Here is a 17,802-nt window from a genome sequence, read left to right as displayed (position 1 = left end):
CTATAATTAAGGAAGATATAGCAAATTTAGTTTTGGTTTCTCAAGAGCACTTGGACCAGAACTTGCACCCTGTGGAACACCAGCACTACATACTTTCTGACAGGTGTCACATGTTTTCCTTGCAAGAAAATTCAAAAAGACTTCATGTATAAAGTTGAAATAGGTATAGCATGCAAATATAAAAGTTTGACTAAAATTGGCATAAAACATGGAGCCTGTCAGGAATTACATCACAATTAATACTTCCAGTTCAGTACCCACGAATGTAGTTCTAGTCTATTTTTAGAACATTTTTTCCTCTCTCATTTTGGTGGTGATAGAAGAGTTTTATTTATGCATTTTTGGTAGGGATTTAAAGGTAACTGTTTATTCTTGATAATATGAGCTCAGGGTGTTGTTGTCTGTATGTATTTTGGCGACAGTGCACAGTGAGTAATAAGGCCTTGGTGATGATCCGGAAGTGAAATACGTGTTCTGGTTACATGCTGTTATGTTGACAGTCAATGATCTAAAAAAAGAGCAGGTCAACCTTTGACAAGAACTTCACCGTGAATTCATCTTTGAAGGTATTTTAGATTAACATATGATTTGCATTGATTGTCACACAGTGGAAAGGTCAGTACTGAGAAACAAATGTAGAGAACATATAGTAAAATTAATTGTGTACTATGTCCAGCCTTCTAATTATACAAGTTTCATTACATTGGTCAATAATTAGTCACTTGTGATGACACTTGTAACTAATCAAACCACAGCAACTGAGAGCAGACTAAGCACTGATATTTATATGGTACAGTGGCAATATACAGTCTGTCTGCCGCAACACATGAAACAAACTGGACAAATCTGAAAGCCTTGAATTTGACTTTATTTATCAGTATGGTAGAACAGAACCTGAGTTGAAAAGCTTTTAAAGAAAGACCTTGATATCAAACCTAATAATAACTGCAGGAGTTATATTATGGATAATTAACCATTCTCTCAGTTTCAAACTGGGCATTCTATCCCATGGGGTTCTAAATGTAAACCAAGTGTAACTGATATCCTAATGAACTGTAAAGACCATAGCAGCACAACAGCAGGGGACCAGATATGTCCAGATCCAGAAATCATAGACCAGTTTCAAACTGATGATGAACCACATAAAAATTACACATCTGCTAGAACTTATGTTATGAAGATAACTTAAATTGCATTATTACTAATCCTCCTCCTCACATTCATCATAATTGAGATGCATCATATATGTTTTATTGTAAAATAGTTTATGCAACATAATTCAGTGAAGACCTTTGCTGCCAATTTACCAGTGAACCATTTGTTTCAATGAACATATTTTATGTTGTAACAAGGAGCATCATTTAAACATTATGATACACTTATCATACCTGTATATGAAATCTTAATACTAACACTTATACTTGCAATACTACTACTAATAAAAACACCTGCATTGATAATTTGATCATGTTCAATTGGACTTGTATCTAAATGATCACCAGCTGTATGAAAAGACATATTTTAATATATAGATATTGGATGGAATACTAGTTACCACAATTGAATAGTCATATGATAAATGATATATTATTTTAAACAATTTATATTTGCAGTGAAACATGCTTTTACATTATTTTCCCATAAATTTCATTTATAGAGCAGTATACTCTGCATTCATTAAATGACTGAAATGGTTAATAATACAACAACAAATACTGCAACTTCCAGAATCACAAAAATCAAAAGATATAAACAGAAACTTCCCTACATGTATCAACAGTTGTCACTTAATAGACAGAACTATGAAGATTTAGAATAGGATGTTAACAAATTAGGTATTCAAGTTAAAAAGAAAAAAATACCAAGTAAGCTTACTACCAAAAAATCAAACAATAACAGTGAATTTTAGTACATTCCCAGGAAACAGAATATATGATTTTTCTTAACTTGATCTGATACATCTTAAATTTATAGAAAATGATTCATATTGTATGACTAAAATATTATGTAACCAAAAATTCCATCACTTTTTTCAGATGGAACATGCATACCCCAACCCATCCTTCTTGATCATAAAGTATACCAGCATTCCACTATAAGATGGGGAGCTGTAGTGGCTCAGTGGTTAGCTTTCTGGACCTGTGAAATAAGGTAGGTTCAAATTCTACCATCAGACCAACCTGGGTTAGCTTCTTGATCATAAAGTATACCAGCATTCCACTATAAGATGGGGAGCTGTAGTGGCTCAGTGGTTAGCTTTCTGGACCTGTGAAATAAGGTAGGTTCAAATTCTACCATCAGACCAACCTGGGTTAGCTACCATGGTGTGTCCTTGGGCAAGGCACTATACTTAAAGTGCCTTGGCACTAAATAACTTACTTGTGTTGGCTTACCATAAAAGGCCAAACCAAACACAAAAAAACAACAACTTTAAAATATGAGTTTTGTCAATACTAAGTAAATGAAAATCATACTGAAGAAATGTTTTTGTTAATACAGTTTAATGGATCTAAAAAATCTCTTTCTTCTGCAGGAGTTTAAAATGTTAAATTAAAAAGGTCATGGTACACATTGCTTTGTTCGTACACATCAGGCTCCGTAACCCATATCCAACTAAAAATTTTAGTAGAGTCTGAATAAAACATATTTTAATCTGGATGATAATATTCTTTCTCCATTCATATATTACACCACCAAGATTGATCCAAATAAGATTACATTTTACTATAACACTGAGGATGAGTATGCCTCTTAACAACTGACAAATGTGGAGAGAATGGAGTTAAACTGAACTTTGATTTCTTTTCAACCATAGCACAAGATGATCATTTATTATGAAAAAACCTGAATAAAGTTGGAGTTCATAACCATGACAGTCTTGATATAATATAAATTCAATATATTATTGTTGTCTTGAGGTATAGTTCTGTAATCTCACACAAGATCAGGGTATATTTTAGTACCATACAGTTAATTCGGGATTGTATTAATACCTATTCTGGTGAATGAACATTAAATAAGATTTACTATTTTGGAACCAGTTGCAATAAAGTTTACTAAACAAGAGAAAATATGACTTCACTATAATATCTAAAATGTAAAATCTGCAAACAGAATACTTGCTTGACTTTACACTTCAATTATTTATTTGAAATGAATTTATACAAATGGCATTAAATTGGGTTTCAAGCTGGTAATGACAATGGTAGTAGTGAATAGGGACGGTCTAGGGACTAGGGAACTTCCATGTTAAAAAGGGTATATCCACTCTGGGGACTATGTAATTTAACATGGGAGAAAAAAAAATATCCATTCTAGGGACAAGGGGAATTTAATATGGGAGAAAGAAAAACAACTATTCACTCTAGGGACAAGGGAAATTGAACATGGGGAATAAATTGTGGGACTGTCTTGGGACTAGGGGAAATGGAACAGGGTCGGGACCCTATTTTAATAAGGTCCCGACCTGATGGGTCTATGAAAATGGAACAGGCGAAAATTAAAACAGGGAGGGGTCTCTATTTTTTTATTATTTTTTTAAACAAAAAAATAAAAAAAGGGGTAGGCAATTGAAAGTCAAGATCTTTTCGAGAGATAGGAATGGCCCTGAAAAGGGCCTTTGGTTTTATGTTAATATACCCTTAACATAAAGAGCATCTGTGACATCTTCTTCTTGACCTTAGGCTGCGCCTGACTGCAGGACCATAGATTAAGACTCTTTTGAGGCATCCTTGATGCTCCACATAAGATTCTTCGCATCCACAGGCTGGTGTCTGTCCTGTGGATAACTGTCCAGTTGGATCGGACATACATTGGTATGTCCGTCCGGAACATCATCGAAGACACAAGCGTTGAAGATTGTACGTCGGTCCACATGTTGGGGTGCTGAGTAACAGGTGAAGGAATGCAGTGAACTGTACTTATTTATAGGGAGAGGAAGGATTGAAACGGATTGAGTTTGTTGACCAATCCAAACACGCGTTACAAAATTCAGTCAGCCCACGTCCAGTCCGAAGAGAGCAGTCTGTGACGTCACATAGTCTATATAGATTCGCTAGCGCCTGTGCGCAGTCAATCTAAGCGACAGTTTTTCAACATGACGGAAACTCAGAAAACGATCAATTGGGGTGCACTGATGGTGGAGACTACCCAAGGGAACCCAGACTTACTTTCAGAAGAGGTGAATTGGGATTTTGTGGATTTTTTTACCTTGCAAGAATTTGTTCCTGAACCTTCGTCACCTTCTCCTTCATTACCGCACATGGAAAATTTTAGACAGAGACAGAGAGAAGAATTGGAGAAATTTATACAACAGCAAAAGGAAGCGGAACAAACTTTTCTCCTACAGCAACAGCAGCAAGAAGAAGAGGTAAGAAAAAAACAACAACAAGAAGAAGCAGCAGCAAAGAAACAAGGGTGTCAAAATCAAACGGTCACGGTACTGTTAGACATTTTAGCGGAGTTAAGAAGTCTGAAACAAATGTATCAGACGTCTTTATTACGGCTGAAGAGAATACGACCTTCCCAAGCTAAACACTCCAACCCTGTGACTACGCCTACCGCACCACCCTTAGTGATTTCAATGAAATCATCATCAACAGTACGCAGTCCAGAATTAGGCCTTGGCCGTGGCAAAGGCTTAAGACAGTTAAAGTTGATTGTTTAAACTCACCCCTTACACCAAAAAAGGCCCTTTTCAGGGCCATCCACATCTCTCGAAAAGAGATAGACTTTCAATTGCCAATAACTAAAAAAATTCATTTTACCCAATAGTACCTGTCTGTGTATGAGTGTGCGTGAGTGTAGGTTCTTATTTTAAAATCAAAACCCAAAGACACTTACCTTTTATAATTAATTTATTCTTTTATAAATATTTACAATTCACAATTCACAACAGAGCACTTTAAAAAGTTCATAGACTTATTCTGTCTCATTGTTCACTCTCTGTTTTTTTAATTTCTTCACCGTCATAGTCTTTTCCTCCTCTTCCTCCTCACTTTCTTCCCTTCTTTTCTTCTTCTGTTTCTTTTTCTTCACCTGTCTGTTTTCTTCCTCTTCTTCTTCCTCTTCCTCTGAAGAATCCCTCTCTTCTTCTGACTCCTCTTGTTTCTTTTTTGGGCAGTCTGGTGACCAATGTCCTTTTTCTTGACAATAATAACAGGTATCTTGACTTTTGTCTCTTCTAACCCCTTTTTTTTCTTTTTTGACGGTCTGGACACTCTGAAGACCAATGCCCTTTCTTCTGACAGATATAGCAAGTATCTTGACTTTTATCTTGAAAGGAAGGAGAGTAGTCCCTCGGCTGGTCTGAAGAGAATTTTCTAATGACCCCTCACAAAGCTCTGATGAAACGTTCGATCTTGGTAGTCTCTTCCATCGTTGTGCTCAGTTTGAGAGTGAAATGAATAGTGAAAGGACAAGACACATACCCTTTATATACGCTGGTCTGCTATGACTATAAATTAGTCCATGGTGTTTAAACTTTAGTCATTTGACTTTTTTGCTATCGAGATGAAATGATCCAATTCATTTGAGAAGAAAGAAGAAGAAAGTAAGAGGCAGAAACGTGATCTATCGCCTCATACCAAGGCTGAAGTCTTGGCACAAATTCATGCCAGTGATTTTGAAGAGGACATGAGTGAACCAGAATCCAAACCCTCTAAACAAAGTTTACCACCCTTAGTCAACCCTGAATAGTACTATGACATTCGAGAGACGGAAAAGCGTCCCTCTAGAAAATTTAGAACTACGGCTTACAAATACACAGTGAAGTTTAAAGATTTCAAGTCTGAAGTACTGTTAGAGAAAGCAGAAGGGTTCATCACCGACATGTGGGATTCTTTGCTCACCACACTCAAGCGACAATGTCAACCCAAAGAAGATGATCGCTTGAGACTTTCCATACAACATGACGGTTTGAAATCCCCTGTTTGGATCGAGTTTAGCAGCCCTGCAGAATTGACCACTTCCAAAGTCATGGACAAGATTCAACACGTGCAACAATCTAATGACCAGTTTGACATCACCGATGGAAAAGCCACACTGGACATGACCCACGTCTCTCCTCCTCAAGGGACCGGACAATGCAGAAAGACCTTATTGGTCAACAACCTTCGCATTACCAAAACAAGTCTTGTCCAAATTAACAATTTTCAAGACCACATGTGTTTAGCCCGAGCCATCGTGGTGGGATGAACCTATGCCGACAAGAACGACACGGTAGAATGGAAAAGAGCCTGGGAGAACATTCGAAAATCGAACCGAGCCAAACAACGAAATGAAGCAGAACTTCTGTTACAACAAGCATGCCTATCCAAAGACACATCCTGTGGCATTCCTGAGATGCAAAAATTGCAAGATGCCCTAGCTCCACGATACACCTTGAAAGTGCACCCTCAAGAAGTGCGCAGGTCTCTGTTGTTTCGAGGGAAAGACTTTAAGGATGGAAAATACATTCACCTCTATCATCACGATGACCATTTCGATACCATTACCACTATCACTAGATTCCTGGGATACAAATATTACTATGAGAAATGTGACTTATGATGGTTATAATAATCGAGAGCAACACAAACATTGTGGATCGAAATGCTCAGGATGTTTGGCCTCTCAACCCTGTCTGAGCGAAGGGCAAGAACCAGTGCATTGTCCTGCTTGTCTGCGCACATTTGTCAGCCCTGCCTGTTACCAACAACATCTGAAGATGCAAGGTTCACAGAAGAAATGTGCTTGTCAACTCCTGAGATTGTGCCCAATGTGTGGACAAGGTCTATGTATCAACAGTACCAAGGCACACGTATGTTCAGGAAAGAAAAAAATGTCACATTTATCACTGCATCGTGGACTTGGAACACCAATGCTACATGCAAAAATACCAATCCCAACCAGAGAAAGAGGATGATCACAAGAAGAAGAAAGGCAATTTCATCTTTTTCGATTTTGAATGCATGCAAGAGACCGGTATTCACATTCCTAATTTCTGCGTGGCTCATCGAGCGTGCGAGAAGTGATTCAAGAACCTATCTTGAGTTATTGCCCTCACTGCAGTAAGATTCCTGGAGGGCGTGAAAAAATCTTTCAAGGACCGAACACACTAGCCAATTTCACACAATGGGTCTTAGACCCCATCGACAAGATGTGGAGCCAAGAGGACATCGAACATTATTATGGAGAATGTCATCACCATGCCACGGTGATGGCTCATAATTTCTCCGGATACGATGGACAGTTTCTTTTGAGATGCTATACGGAACGTGGCACCGAGCGTCCTAAAGTCACTTTGAACGGAGCCAAAATCATTTTCTTGCAAGTGGGACAAGTGCAGTTTAAAGATTCGATGAGCTACTTAGCCATGCCTTTGAGTCGAATGCCTAAAATGTTTGGAATGACAGAAATGGCTAAAGGGTACTTTCCACACTTTTTCAATACAGAAGCCAATCAACACGCCGTTCTACCCCATTTGCCTCAGGCTCACTATTACGACCCTGACAACATGCGTACCGAACGAGAAACTTTCTACGCTTGGTACCAGGCTCATGCCTCCGACCCTTTCGACTTTCAGGAAGAAATGCTAAAGTATCGTCATTCCGACGTGGACATTTTACGGCGATGCTGTGGAAAATTTCGAGAACTGTTCATGGAACACGGAGGGGTCGATCCTTTGAAAGAAGCTTGCACCATTGCCAAAGCATGTTCCTTAGTCTACCGACAACGATTCATGCTTGAAAACACTGTGGCTGTCATCAGTCCTCAAACGACCAACTATGTCAAACGTCAATACTCGGTCAAAGCCCCATGCTGGTTGCATTACTTGTGCGACAAGGAAGACAAATGGATTCAGCATGCCCGCAACGGACAGGGCGAAAAGATCATCGGAATGCATTCGGTCGATGGCTGGGACTTAGAAAACCCCAAGATCATGTACGAGTTTAACGGTTGCTTATTTCACGGATGTCCCGTCTGTTACCCTGACCGCAGCACTAAAAATCAGTTCTTACAACGAACCATGGAAGACTTGTACCAGGCCATTTGTCAGCGACGCCTAAAGTTAGAACAGGAAGGATACCAAGTGGTGGAAATGTGGGAACACAAATACGATCACCGTTTGAACACCGATCCCGAGTTTAAACACCTCATGGAAAGTTACCAGTTCATGGACCCCCTGAACCCAAGGGATAGTTTGTACGGAGGAAGGACCAATGCCACCTGTTTGCTGTACCAAGCTGATGAAGAGAAAGGAGAAGAAATCAAATACTTGGACGTGTGTTCACTGTATCCCTACGTGTGCAAATATTGTTACTTTCCTGCAGGGCACCCACAATTGTTCACCGAACACATCGACCTAAAAAACATTCGACACTACGAAGGCTTGATCAAGTGCAAAGTTTTGCCTCCCACGAACCTATACCATCCCGTCTTACCTCGCCATTGCCAAGGCAAACTTGTTTCCTTTGTGCCGTACTTGTGCTGAAACGTGCAACCAAGATCAACCTTGTCATCACACCCAGGAAGAACGGGCCTTGACGGGGACATGGGTCAGCGTAGAATTGTTCAAAGCTCTGAACATGGGATACTAACTGTTAGAAGTGTACGAAATTTGCCACTTTCCCAAGACACAATAATTCCACAAGGGTGACCCCACGCAGAAAGGCATTTTCGCAGACTACGTGGATGCCTTTTTGAAACTGAAGCAAGAAGCCAGTGGCTATCTGTCCTGGTGTCACACTCCCAAAGACCAAAAGACATTCAGAGAGAAATTCTGGGCACAAGAAGGCATTACTTTAGATCACTTTAGATTTGCCAAAGTGATGTTAAATTGCTTGTGGGGTAAAATGGCACAATGACTGTGTTTACCCAAGACGGAGTATTTGACCGAACCTTCCCGCTACTTTCAGATGATTCACGACAAAGCCAAATTCATGAAACACGTGGACATCGTTCGTGAGGATTTGATCTTGGTGAATTACGAAGAAGATCTGAACTTTGTAGAAGATGACCCCCTTGGAAATGTCATCATTGCAGCTTACATGACAGCTCATGCTCACTTAAAATTGTACGAAGCTTTAGAACTGTTAGGGGAACGTGTCTTGTACTTTGACATGGACAGTTGCATTTATATCGATCACCCGAGTCAACAGCACCCTGACATCGAAGGAGACCGTTTAGGAGCCTGGACAGACGAGCACCCCGATGACAAGATTCTAAGTTTCGTCAGTGGTGGTCCCAAAAATTACGGCTACGAATACTGGGACAAACAAGAAGTGCACACGAAGTGTAAAGTGAAAGGACTTACTCTGAATTATCGTACCAGTCGAGTGGTCAACTTTGGCGTATTGAAAGAAGCCTTGCAGTCTAGAGAAAGTGACCACCTATCAACCCAACAAGATTGTACGTTTACCCACACACCACATCGTCAGTCGACCCTTGGAAAAAGTCTATCAAATCGTGTAGCAGAAGCGAGTGCGGCTTCCCACCCACTTTACTTTGCCGTATGGACATGTCGGTATAAAACATTGGTTGTAAGAGGATAGCCACCCACCAGAAGGATGACTTCGCCACAGCAAGAATCGAGTGAGAAATCCAGCAAGAACTCCAAGTTCAAACCCTACCATTTTCCAGTCTTCTTACCTGACTATTGTGATTGTGCCCGTCGATTGGACATGTTTCAAAAATGGCCTACGGATAGGGAAGGATTACCTTCTTCGTATGTTTTAGCTAGAACAGGATTTGTCTACTTCGGACCTGAGTCAGGATTGGGATACGAAGTACAGTGTTTCGCTTGCGGACTGAAGTTACGAATGGATCTATGTATCTACAAAGATTCAGCTATTCTGGAACATACTCAATGGTCTCCGCACTGCCCTTACCTTTCAATGGCCTTTCCACCCATTAAACTACGGTACAATTATGACGGTACCTTAGAGACGGTACCTTCCAAAACTAGTCGTAAACACATTGCATCCTATTTCATTGTTGTTTCTTTTCCACATAATAGCTTATTTTTTTTATAAAATGTTAAACTTTACTAATCTTTTTTCAAGATCACTTTAGTTTGCAATAATATATCTTGTCATTTATTGGCATTCTACATTGAATTTTGTAAACTAGCTATAAATCTGACCTAATTACTCAACTTAACTGCTGACAGAAACAGTCTACAGTAAATGTATTTCATTTCTATAGCTCGATGGATAAACATTACATCTTTTAAAGCTGTGCACAGAATAGGCCGACATATCATGAGTCAGGAAAACATGGGGGTGGTATCCCCTGTGTCCAAAATTAATATCATTTTGAATAGAATATTCTAGTGACAATTGCCTCTTTTCAAATGGTAAGCATTGCTTTTTTTTATTTTCGTCAATCTGTCAAATTTGATATGCATTTTGCTTTAATATTTGAGATGGAAACCTTAGGTGCATAGAAATGTCAGACAGCATTGTACATCATGGATGGTGTCCAACATACTTTTATGATCATAAAACAAAATCCCATTGTTTTAGTTATGGCCACTGATTTAAAAAATATTCATCCAAGCTAAATATAATAATAATAATAATGAGGACTTTGTATAGCGCCTAATCTTTAGAAGCTCTAAGTGCTTTGCAACATTAGACAACATAAAAACATACACAATGATATGATTACAAAAACAAACACCATGAAATTAGAAAACATAAAAAACATGCTGAGAATATTTAAGGTAGTTAACATTATTAAGTCATTAAGTTTGTTTTTGCAGTCAGAATAAGTAGTTTTGAGAGCACTCTTGAATGGGATCACTGCGTCTTTGTGTCTAAGTTCAGTGGGCAATTCATTCCATGTTGCTGGGCCCTGGTATGCAAAAGAATGCTGTCCATGTGACTCTGTTTTCATAGTGAGAATAATGAGTATATGATTGTCGGAAGAGGAGTGTAAGTATCTTGCTTGTGTGTACACATAGGTGAGGTCGGATAGGTATGTTGGACTAGAGTCTGTCAGTGAAACGTAGCACAGAGAACTAATGTTGTGTTTGATTCTGGATCGAATGGATAGCCAGTGTTGGGTACAGAGCAGCGGGGAGGTGTGCTCTGATTGTGGTACTCTAAGTATGATCCAAGCAGCTATGTTTTGAACTTTTTGAAGTCTCTGCAGTAGATATTAAGATGAACCAGACAGAATTGAGTTACCATAGTCCAGTCTTGAAAGTAGTAATGAACACACAAGTGTTTTAGTGGCATCAACTGAAAGATATCTGAGAATGGAGCTGATGCGTCTCAGCTCAAGATATGCAGCCTTGCATATGTTCATGACATGTTGGTGCAATGTGAGAGTACTGTCCAGAGTAACACCTAGGTTTTGTACTGATTGTGTGAATTTAATGTTGGCGTTGCTGATATTTATTGTGTGAGGTAAAGGATGTGAATGAGAAAGTCTTTGTGTTGTAATCAGAATGGCCTCAGTTTTATCATCATTCATCTGCAGCTTGTTACAAGTCATCCATGATTTCACATCAGAAATGCACATCTCTACACCTTGGATGGTAGCATCAACTTCAGTTGGGTGGCTAGATTTGTATATTTGGGTGTCATCAGTGTACAATTGGTGAGACACTGGATGATGATCTATGACACTTGAGAGCAGCTGAGTGTATAGAGTGTAGAGAACAGGTCCAAGAACAGACCCCTGTGCAACACCACAACATAGATCAACTGGGCTGGAGTGTAATCTATTTGCAGACACAATTTGTGTCCTGTGGCAAGGGCGACATGCAGATTGTACATTGCTAAAAAGACTGTTTGAATTCAGACAAGATGCAAGCTGGGATTGAACAACCTTTTGTAAGATTTTTTTATATGAATTGGAGATTAGAAACCGGGCAGTAGTTCTTTAAATCCTTATGGTGTAGTGTTAGTTTCTTCAGCAGAGGTTTTACAATGGGGAGTTTTGAAAAATGATGGAAATTATGCTGATGAGAGAGAGGTATTAATAACATCAGTTAGTGAAGGCAATACTGGATCTAAGCACTCAAGCAGCAGTAATGTTGGAATTGGATCAAGTTCACATGACTTTGGTGCACTCTACGATGATTACTTAAAAATGCATTTATTGGTGGTGAGAGACTAAATACATGACTTGATACTTGTGTTTAGCATTAATTGGAAAGCTGAAGATTAGTAATCTTTTGACATACATATCTTAATTGTACCATTTAATTTACAAAATTCAATGTAATTTGCATTGGTAAAATGTGTAGCACAAGAAAAGTCATTATGAATCAGAGATAAATCATATCTTTGTTTTGTCTGGAGCTTGACTAATTTATTGCACATTTCTGTACACTATTTTGTCTTTAATCCAGGATTATTCACTGCATTCGGATGCATTTCATGGTGAAAATTCACCAGCTGGATTTAAAAGTGGTGAATATTGCTAGCGATTGTTCTGCAAACCCTGTATGTCACAAGGAGTCAGTGTATTCAAGGACTCATACAGTATTTACAAGTTCTCATTGACATTTCAGATGAAAATGAAGAACTGAAAAAAGATGAAAATCTCAAGTGGAAACCTTTCTGGTCAGCCATCTCATCCAAAACCTCCTGAAATGGAGAGTATTTTGCAGACTCCAAGATTTCCTCTTATCCTGCTGGTATGTTCTATTTAGTTTATCTGGTCTCTTTTTATTTTTTATCAATTGCTTTTATACCATGCCACAATTGGAAATTCTTTATCAAAAGTATGTATAAATTTCATCATTTTTCTGTCTGTTTAATAAGATGTGTTTAAGAGTACTTACTTACTCATGATGCTGTATATATGAGATTAGATGTTTTGTTAAAAAAAGAATGCATTTTGTGATATATTGTATCACTGCTTTATATACAGTGGTCATTGCAACCAGTATGCATTTTGTTTACATGCCAAAAAATCCAGTCTGATTTCTTTGTTTCTTTTTTACTGCAATTAAGGAGTAGTGATAATCTTTATACTCTTAGCTGCATCCAGAAGGACAACACCATCACCATCCCCATCCACTCTGGAGTGGAGAATATAAAGATTTCTCTCTGCCAGTTCCTCTGCAAGTAGTAAGTATTGAGGATGGAAAAAAAATGTACATTATAGAATAATGAAACAAATACTACAGGTGTTGACTTTTATATAATCTCTTATTTCATTTACAGCTCTCTAAATACGAGTAGGTCAATTATACACTGTATTTATGAATTTAATTCTCATCTAAGGTAGTAGAACTGTTTTATGTTTGACAAAATGTTGGGTAATTTGTGGCCATACACTAAAAACACATTTTGTAGCATTTAAAAATGCTTATGTTCAATGCATGTAAAACTCATTGGTTTGTTGTCACTTCAGTTGATAATAGTCTTGTCATCTTGTAGACATTTTGAATGTTAGTGTTCAATGCTAAGGTCATATACATTGATTCAACATCAAAATTTGTTTGCAAAATGGAAGATTATGACATGAAAGCACAAGCTCTTGTAGCTTAGATACTGTTATTTCAGAACATTGTGAGATGTTAATTAATTAAATTATAGGTCATAAAACATACTGTTCAAGACTTATTTGTGCAAATAAACAATGAATTGTTTTTCATTGATGTGTCGACTGTTCATCATTCCATTGGTTTTTTTTATTTTTCTTTCTGATGTATACCATTGTCTTGTGTAAGTCAGACGCCTAAACCATCTACATTGAATGCAGACTTTACAGACACCAGCAGTGAAACAACATATCCAGGGAATAAAAAAATAAAGGATTATGGGAAAAGTTTTCATATAAACTGTACAAAAACCATGTATTTCATTCCATAAATATATTTCATTGTTAAACCCATGTTCACTGTACAGATCTTTTTAAGGAGTTTATAATAATGATCTTGATCTTTCAAAACTAATTTCATCACAAATCTGTTACAGATTTCCAGTTCAATGTACTTATGAAACTGGACACAAATATTGAGAATTTGTTGGAGCAGCTGGCCCTCCAAGTTCATACACAAGGCCCAGACACAGAATATAGAGAAGAAATTCTTGCAATGCCATGTGATTCAGTGGAGGAACTAGAGGGCCTTTGCCAGAGGTTGGAGGAGAATCCCAAACTCTCCAAGAAGATGGTAAATTGGGGCTTTATTTTCTATTTAAAAAAACTGTTATAACCTTTATTTGCTGTTGTGAACCTTAATATGCATTATGCAAGTTCTGCAGTGCCTGTATAATTATTTTTGGGGGTGGGGTGAACATGTAGTGGTCGGCTGTTTTGTCTTACGGATGTAGGCCAAAACATGTTTAGAGATGAACATGTAACAGGTATTTTACTACATATACACTATTACATATTATGTGGCTACTTTAATTCAATCCTTGAGTGAATGTCATTTATGAAGTTAATAGATTCACGGTGGTTAATTTGGTTTATAATTGATATTAGTACATTGTGTTGCATAGTTAATGTTATCAAATTTTTTTCAAGTTAGAGAAATTAAATTTGCTTGCAAAACCATGGCAAAAAATAACTATATACAAGCATATTTTGTCACATCGATCATGAAATACTACTACTAATAATAATATCAAAATCAAAAAATAGTAATATTATTATTATTATTATTTTCAGATATGCTACTTGAGCTCCCTTGGCAGGTTTACAATTGGGGATAGTGTCTGCAGGATGATGAAAAAGCTTAAAACAAAAAGACTGGCCAGAGTATAGTCCAAAGGGACGTAAAGGGAAAAAAGCATTTCAAGAGCTTGTGATATGTCAGGTTTTGATAAGTAAGTATGGCTTGATTTAAATTGTGTTTTTCATGTGACTTGCCAGAGATTTTCAAATGAATTGATAAAGTAACTTGAGACCACATTTCAAAGTACATGTTTTAAAAATATTCCATTGATTATTGCTGGCATTTAAAAAAATGCAATGCATCCTTTGTTGTGAAACTTTTTTAAAACATTGTATTACTCTTGCAGAAGCCTGCTTGAAAACTAATGGCAAAGCAAAGGCAAATGGAATGGAAGAGACCATATCAGAGACCCTCAAATATGCACCCAACCAACGCAGAATGATAAAAAACAAGGTAATCCAAATGACTCTTATTTCATCAATATTGGATTCAGTTTCGTCCTTTAAAGCATAGTATTTGCAAAGCGGATGCATTTCTAAACTGATAACAAAATCAGCTTATCCTATTGCCCAGGACTATCAAAGCTAGAGTCCAGCTAACTACAATATGCATATATCTTGTCTGATCGGACAAGTGCCTCCATTTGGAATTTTTATTCACATGAAATATTTGGATGAAATAAATTCATCTTTGTGCAAATTGATTGCACCATCCACTTGCCAGAAATGATAAGTAAGTGCAAAGTTATCTTGTATCATGGCTTAACGATAGTAAGGGAAGCACAAGTGCAGTGAAGAAAATTTCATACATTTTTATAATGCTGATTAACATGACTTCTGCATATGTAACTAGTGCTGAGATGATATGACTTTATTTAAGCATTACAATTTTGTTTTAATTTGCAGGTGCCTGAGCAGAAGAAGTAATAGATAAACTTTACAGTGGAGTTGGAGACTGATTCTGATTCATAATCTTAATTAAATCTAGAAAATAAACATTAAAGTCATATTAAAATATCTGTTGTATTGTTTCCTTCTTTCATTTTTCTCTTAAAAACAAATGTCTGAACCTTTAGTCTGTAAATTCAGTGGATTCCTTATCAGCCCATCTACTTTTACTTTACACCATGCTACTTTAAAAAAAAATGAATTATCCCCATTGGGGTAGGTCCCCCCAACCCCCCACCCTACTTTGTCAACTTACCTGCCACATTTAAATCTAATGGAAGGCCCTGCTGTAAAGCCTGTTAGTAAAACTACCCAACAAGAGGATTTCATACATTTGCAACTCCTAGGTGGATGGTAATGTTTTCATTTTTGTAATGTAGATTTGGACATTCTTGCCACCAGTATGGAATATGTGTTTCAGAAACACAAGCAGCTTTCATCAGATTTGCATATAGGTTTTATATGTTGTGAGTATGTTGTAGGAAGTTTTTTTAAATAACATCATATGAGATGATGCCAGTGGAAATGGCAGAAAAGTGTCTGTATTGTTCACCAACTACACCTTGTTCTTACAAAATGTGGCTGTTACACATTCCCATGATGATGTCACTGACAGCCATCAGTGAGGAATGCCCCAACAAGCATAATACAAATTGCTTCCATTGTAATTGTTACAATTCCATTCTGACCACTCCGGTGTCCTAGTGGTTAGAGCATCCGCCTCAGAAGCAGGAGGTCATGGGTTCAAACCCCAGCCAAGTCATACCAAAGACTTACAAAAATGGTATTAACAGCTACCTCGCTAGACGCTCAGCATTAAGAGGTTAGTGTTAGGACTGATCGGCCTGGTGTCAGGATAATGTGACTGGGTGCAACATCATGCTACATGTTTGCAGCATGATGCCCCAGTGCTATACATCACTATAAACTGCCACACTGCAGACATCGTAGCAATATGACTGAAAAATTATTCAAGCTACGTTAAAAATCCAATCACACACACACAATTCCATTCTACGATCCAGAACCAACACTAATTCCGTACTACAGTTCTTGCATTTCAATCCAATTTTGCTTTTGAAATGTAGTGCCACTCAATTCATAATGAACCCATTCATTTCAAACACTCGCAAATACATATTATTCCTGTCTACAACTGAAAAATATCTATATAAAAAAACGTGTAACTGTGTTTTATGCAAGGGCATGGAGATGCACAAAAACTTGCACCTGAAGCTTGAATAAAACCCCGACTGTGGATAAGACTTTACCCATCGATTACCCCAGCTTGGGGATAAATTCCGACCGTGGCGATTTATTATATATCCTATGACTGCTCCAGCTTGAGGGCAAAATCCAAGCACATCCCTAAAAAGATAACAAGTATAGCGGCTCTTTACCTTCTGTAAATGCCACTTGAGCTTCCTGATGCTGTTGTATCTGCCATTTGACAGAATCACGAATGTGGATATATTTCTTAATTGCCTCTAGTTGTTGAGTTAGTTTAGCTGTATGAAATTCCTTTGTGCAGACTCACTCATTATTAATATTACAACAGTGATTTAATTACACATTACCTGTCAGCACACCGATGATAAGTCAGTTATTTTATAACACACCAACAAGCTTGCCCCTTGCACCCCCCCCCCCTTTTTTTTTTTATTTGGGCACCTGTGGACATGAATCTGCAAGGCTCAAATTGTAATTTTTAATATAAGATCTCAACATTTTTAAGGCCTTAATTTTAAAGACATCCTTAAAACCCCCAAAAGGTTATCAACTGGATCACCAGCCTTCGTTTAGAGTAACAGCAAGTATATATATATATTTAGGTCTAAGGAAACACAATAAAAATGTTTGATTTAACAATGACATATTTGCCTCAGGTCTGTGATCCTGAAGTGAATATTAACTGTCCATTTATTTTCTTGGCTTTTCTTTACTAGGAAATTGATTATAGAGATTTCTGCGATGGTGAAGGCAATGTAAAAATTGGTTACTATAACATACTTTTTACGCCATGTTTGAAAAAATAAATCCAATGGAAAGGTTATAGTCTGAAAATCTTCATTAAATTAAGTTAATATAGGGGAAAAAACTTTAAGAGTTCATAAATATTTTTCAGTGATGAATAAAGATATAACAGAACACTTTCTGCTGTGATTTTAATAGTTTCTGAGAGCATGAAAAATTTCTAGAACTATAATGTATAAATGTTTTCAAAAGATTATA

The 17,802-nt window shown here is 37.5% G+C and overlaps 1 long non-coding RNA gene across 4 annotated transcripts in view; it reads left to right on the top strand.

The window, feature by feature from the left end:
• The window catches only part of LOC149784237 (uncharacterized), a 210,704-nt gene extending 208,542 nt beyond the window's left edge, over positions 1-2,162 (top strand). For 2 of the 4 annotated variants that reach the window (XR_016413815.1, XR_016413813.1), the window contains exon 6: positions 2,037-2,162. This is a non-coding gene — a long non-coding RNA (uncharacterized LOC149784237). The remainder of the gene's footprint in view (positions 1-2,036) is intronic. The other 2 variants (XR_016413810.1, XR_016413811.1) reach the window with 2 other exon arrangements.
• The last annotated feature ends 15,640 nt before the right edge of the window (positions 2,163-17,802 follow it).

Source organism: Sinohyriopsis cumingii, chromosome 14 (assembly GCF_028554795.1).
Source record: "Sinohyriopsis cumingii isolate HCF-2022 chromosome 14, ASM2855479v2, whole genome shotgun sequence".
NCBI lineage: Eukaryota > Metazoa > Mollusca > Bivalvia > Unionida > Unionidae > Sinohyriopsis > Sinohyriopsis cumingii.
This window is presented reverse-complemented; position numbering and strand designations above follow the sequence as displayed.